We start from the raw sequence: 5343 nt of genomic DNA on the forward strand, positions 1-5343 counted from the left end.
AGGGAGACACACACCCCCACTAACGGAGAGAGGGAGAGGGAGACTCACCCCCACTAACAGAAAGAGAGGGAGAGAGTCTCACCCCCACTAACGGAGAGAGAGAGAGAGTCTCACCCCCACTAACAGAGAGAGAGAGAGGGAGAGAGAGAGAGAGGGAGAGAGTCTCCCCCCCACTAACAGAGAGAGAGAGAGAGGGAGAGAGAGAGAGAGGGAGAGAGTCTCCCCCCCACTAACAGAGAGAACAGCAGCAGTACGGGAGGTGAATAGTGATTGTGTGGGTCTGTGCGAACATGTCGGCTCCTGCAACCATGCACCGGGTGTACCGCCACAACAACGACCACATCGAGGTCTTCACCTCCGTGTGCGGACCCCAAGGTGAGGAGGCGAGAGGATGCTGCCCGAGTGCGTACCTACCCCCTCGCTGTGGCTGTGTCCTCCGATCCGGGCATGCCGTCGATTATTCTGTGAGCTGCAACGCATCGTGTCTGAGACGTCGCGGCTGCCGTTGTTATTTTTGTTGTTGTTGTTGTTGTGGTGGTGGTGGTAGTAGCATGTGCAGTTTGTTGTGGTAACAGAAGGAATTACCTGTGATTTGATCCATTCTCTTTCTGCTGACTCACCCCCCTCTCTTGGGCATCAGTGAGGTACCAGTTCAGAGGACTGGCAGAAAAGGTGAGTTTGCATCTTTTTTGGGGGGCATTTGGCATCAACTGCTAATTAAACAAGGCTGTTAATGGATGCATTAAGGGATTGGGGTAGTTTGAGTTTGGAGGAAATGATTCTACCGATAATTAAAAAGCAAGTGGAAATGGAAATAGTTTAATTATTTACCTTACTTAGTAGCTGCCTGGATTACTATGTTACTAATCCAGCTGGTGTAATCAATGTTTATTAAACTATTTCTAGTAGCATACTATTTAGCAATATATATTTTTTCCTTATTCTAATGATAACAATAATTACATTGAGGAGCAACAGTTCATTTAGATTAGACCCATATTTAATTGTTAACTATAGATAATCTCTAAAAACGTAATCCTCTTGATTCAGTCCAATACTGATGAAGGCGGTACACGTTCGATTTCAGTAACACTAAGTGGTGTGATAAGTATGACAATAACAAAATCCACACGCAATTTTAAAAGATAAAGCAGCCAAAATGTTTGTGCAAAAAAACTGCATACGCAGACTTGTAATTCCCACCATGTCCACTAGATGGTGGCAACGCACAACTACAAGCCCAACTGGCCCGACGAGGTGGCGCTGGCCCGGGGTGACGTCATCCTGGTGATGTCCAAGCACGAGGAGGAACGCTGGTTCGGGCGGCTGCAGGACGGCCGCCGGGGCTACTTCCCCGCCTCCTGCGTCATGGAGATCGGCCAGGTCGGTCTGCTTCGCCCCGGGCCTTGTGTGCAGCAATGTCACACAAACACACACACACAAAGGAGCCCGTTGTTGTGGCCTTCTGTGGCCGGTATGATATCGAAATGTGCGACCCCGTGTCTCCGGGCAGAACTTTGAACCGACAGAACCAACCGAAGAACCGAGGCAGCGACCTCTGAGCAGCACGGCACGCGGTGTGACGTCATTATTCACGTTAAATTAGACCACTCCTTCAGTGTGGGAAGTTATCAGTCGACGTCACGATGACGTCACAGCTTTAGCTAGAGGCAAAAACAATGAAACAACGTAGGAAGAATAGGCAACCCTAAGTATCCAAAATAAATCATCTTGCTGGGTTGTCGAGGGCCAGAAGTAATGTATTGGTCTGTTGCAGGAATGTATGTATGCCTATATGACTTGAATACATCAGAAATGGGTGAACTAGGTGGAACAGGTGAATGAAGTTGTAACTCTCAGAGAATATTTACTAGTATGACCAGAGACTATTATACTGTAGGTACGTAAATGGTTAACAAACACTTTCAAATATGAGATGCCGGTTAGTTTATCCCGCCATGGAAGTGCGGTCGGCCGTTGAGATGCCAGGTGATGACTAATCTCTGACCAAGCGCTCTTAGTTCATGGCAGAACTCCTAGCGAGCCCTTCAGAGCCTGGGCTGGAGACCAAGCTCTGAAGGGCAGAGTTATGGGATGTTTCCTGGTTCCTCACGGAGACAGACGATAGACGACAGCTCTCAGAGGGGGATGTTAATAAGTGTGTTCATGAAGTGGCCGGTCTGATCGGGGATGATTTGGGATGACTTTTTGCCTGAAGAAGACCCAATAGGGTCGAAACATTGCTGTTATTTTTTATTAATATGGGAGCTTAACCAGTGCTGCAAACATTACATTTCTTTCATCGGGGATGATTTGAAACATCAACAGTTTTATACTCTTAAGTAGTGCTGTAGAGATTTGTTTACAGTTAATGGCCGATTACACTTCTACGTGTCACCCGCTCCCAGCTTCAGGATCGCTCGAACCAATCGAAGACGTACGGGAATGCAAAGACATGCAGTTCTCAATTTGCAGTAATGTGAATCAGCATTGCTCACCTGCGTTGTTGTCTTGTGTGTTTGTTTGTGTGTGTGTTACTTGTGCGGTCGTAGGACTGCTTGGCGGAGAAGGAGGCGAGCAAAGCGCTGTCCCTGCGGAGCTCCCTCTGGGCTCACGTTCTGTCTCTCCGCGGACGCTGTGGAAGGTGTGTGACGTTTGGAGGTGGAAGACGAAAAACACGCATGAAACAAACACACAAACACAGACATACACACACACACAGAAACACAAACACAGACATACAAACAAACAAACACACAGAAACACAAACACAGACATGCAAACACAAACACCCAAATACACAAACACAAACACACAAACACAGGCATACAAACACACAAGTGCATGCCTATCAGACCATCACTGTCACCCCCCCTCACTAAAATCTAAAATGCAATATAATCATAACTCAGTGCTTATATGAACGCACACACACCCTCCTTCCCTAATCATAACTTAGTGCTTACACGCCCACACGCACGCACACACACACACACACACACACACACACACACACACACACACAGCCACACCAGCAGCTGTTCCATCACTGTGGGCCCCCCCCCCCTCGGCACCCCTTGAACAGGTGGCCTCTCCCAGCCCTCATTAGTTGACAAAGCACGCAGATTACACACACACACGCTTACACGCACACACACGCACACACACACACACACACACACACACTCAAACACACACACACACAGACACACACACAATCGCAAGCCATCATTATCACCGCCCTCCCAGATCAATCCCCTCACTGTATAGCATATGTGTGTGTGTGTGTGTGTGTGTGTGTGTGTGTGTGTGTGTGTGTGTATTAATTGTGTTTATGTGAGTGTGTCTGTTTATTTTGTGTACCCGTGTGTGTGCCATGTTGTGTGTGAGTGTATGTGTGAGTGTGTGTGTTTATTTTGTGTGTGTGTGCGTGTGTGTATGCCATGCTGTGAGTGTGTGTGTGTGTGTTGTGTTGACCCCCGTCCCTCGGTATTTCAGATGGCCGCTTCATACACAGAAAGCCGTAATAGGATTACAAACGCTGAAATAAAAGTTTTCTAGGAATTACCAACTCTTTCCCCCGGCGGTATAATTCTACGATAACACTGTAATCCCATGAGCCCATGAAAGATACACACTTTTACTATGATGAGGACAATGGTTAAGTCCATTCAAATCCCTCTGTTCGTTTTTTGGATGCGCAGCACATTTATTAAAGCGTTGTTGAAAATACATATTGGCTGATGTAATGTTGACGTCTTAACTAATAAGAAAAGTAGAAAGACTCAGATTCTATTTATAGAACTGTATTCATTATAATGGACACCATATAAGATATAAGCACACAACTGTGCTAATTGGGTGTAGATATATCTTAATAAATATACATAATTTTTTATAAAAACATTATCTTGCATTGTCAATTTTAAGTGAAATTCTCAATGATCAGAGGGAGAAGTTTGTTCAAATAACTCAAAAATAAAAGCGTGTTATGGAAGACATTTGAATTTTTCTATGAGCTGTAATTCTATCTCCCCTACACACACACACAAACACACACACACACACAAACACACACACACACACACACACACACACAGAAGCGGCTTGGGCTTCCAGAGTAGCCGCCTCAAACAGGCGTGTCTGTGTGTGTGCTTGCGTGTGGGCGTGTGCTTGCATGCCTGTGTGTGTGTGTGTGTGTGTGTGTGTGTGTGTGTGTGTGTGTGTGTGTGTGTGTGTGTGTGTGTGTGTGTGTGTGTGTGTGTGTGTGTGTGTGTGTGTGTGTGTGTGTGTGTGACGTGTGTGTGTTTGCCTGCCTGTGTGTGCATTTGTGTGTGTGTGTGTGTGTGTGCGCATGCGTGTGTGTTTGCATGCCTGTGTGTGTGTGTGTGTGGGTGTGCGTGTGTTCATTTGCGTACGTGCGTGCGTGCGTGCGTGTGTGTGTTCTCGCATGCCTGTTGTGCGTGCGTGCGGCGGCTGCTATGTGGGTCAGCGGGGATAAACAGGTCTTTGTGTTGTCACTTCCTCCGTCCCGCAGCACACACGGGCTGCAGAAGGCCAGCGGAGGGGAGGGGGCTGAGAGGGGAGGAGGAGGAGGGGCCGGGGCCCCCAGGGACCGGGTGGGCCCCTTCCTGGTGCTGGGCCCCCAGGTCCCCCCGGCCCCCCGGCCCACAGAGAGCCCCAGATCCCCGGGCCTGCTCCACAGGATGCTGTCCAAGCGCTGGAAGAAGACTGAGTACCAGGGGGCCACCAACAGGGCCTTTGAGGCGGACTGAGGGGCCCTCGCCTTCCCTCTCCCTCTCTCTCGCTCTCTGTCTGTCTCCTGGGCTCCCCCCTCTCTCCCTGTCATCCTCTCCCCCCCCTCTCTCTTTCTCCCTCTCTCTTTCTCCCTCGCTGTTGCTCTTTTCTTTGCTCTGTCGTTCATCTATATCCCCCCCCTCTCTCTCGCTTTCATTTATCTTCCTATGTGTCTCTCTTTCATCCCTCTCTCTCTCCCTCTGCTTTTTCTCTCTCTCTCTCTCTTTCTCTCTCTCTCTCTCTCTCTCTCTTCCTCTGCTTTCTCTCTCTCCTCTCTCTCTCTCTCTCTCTCTCTCTCTCTCTCTCTCTCTCTCTCTCTCTCTCTCTCTCTCTCTCTCTCTCAATCTCTCTCTCTCTACTCTCTCTCTTGTAGTAGGTGGGTGGGCCAGGTTGTCCAGTCACACTTTATGTTTTTATTTCCGTAATGTGAAGACTCTCTCTCTTAGTGTGAAGACTTAAGTCCCTCTCGTAGGGTGAAGACTTAAGTCCCTCTCGTAGGGTGAAGACTTCAGTCCCTCTCGTAGGGTGAAGACTTAAGTCCCTCTC

The sequence above is a fragment of the Gadus chalcogrammus genome, chromosome 23, assembly GCF_026213295.1.
Source record: "Gadus chalcogrammus isolate NIFS_2021 chromosome 23, NIFS_Gcha_1.0, whole genome shotgun sequence".
Taxonomy (NCBI): domain Eukaryota; kingdom Metazoa; phylum Chordata; class Actinopteri; order Gadiformes; family Gadidae; genus Gadus; species Gadus chalcogrammus.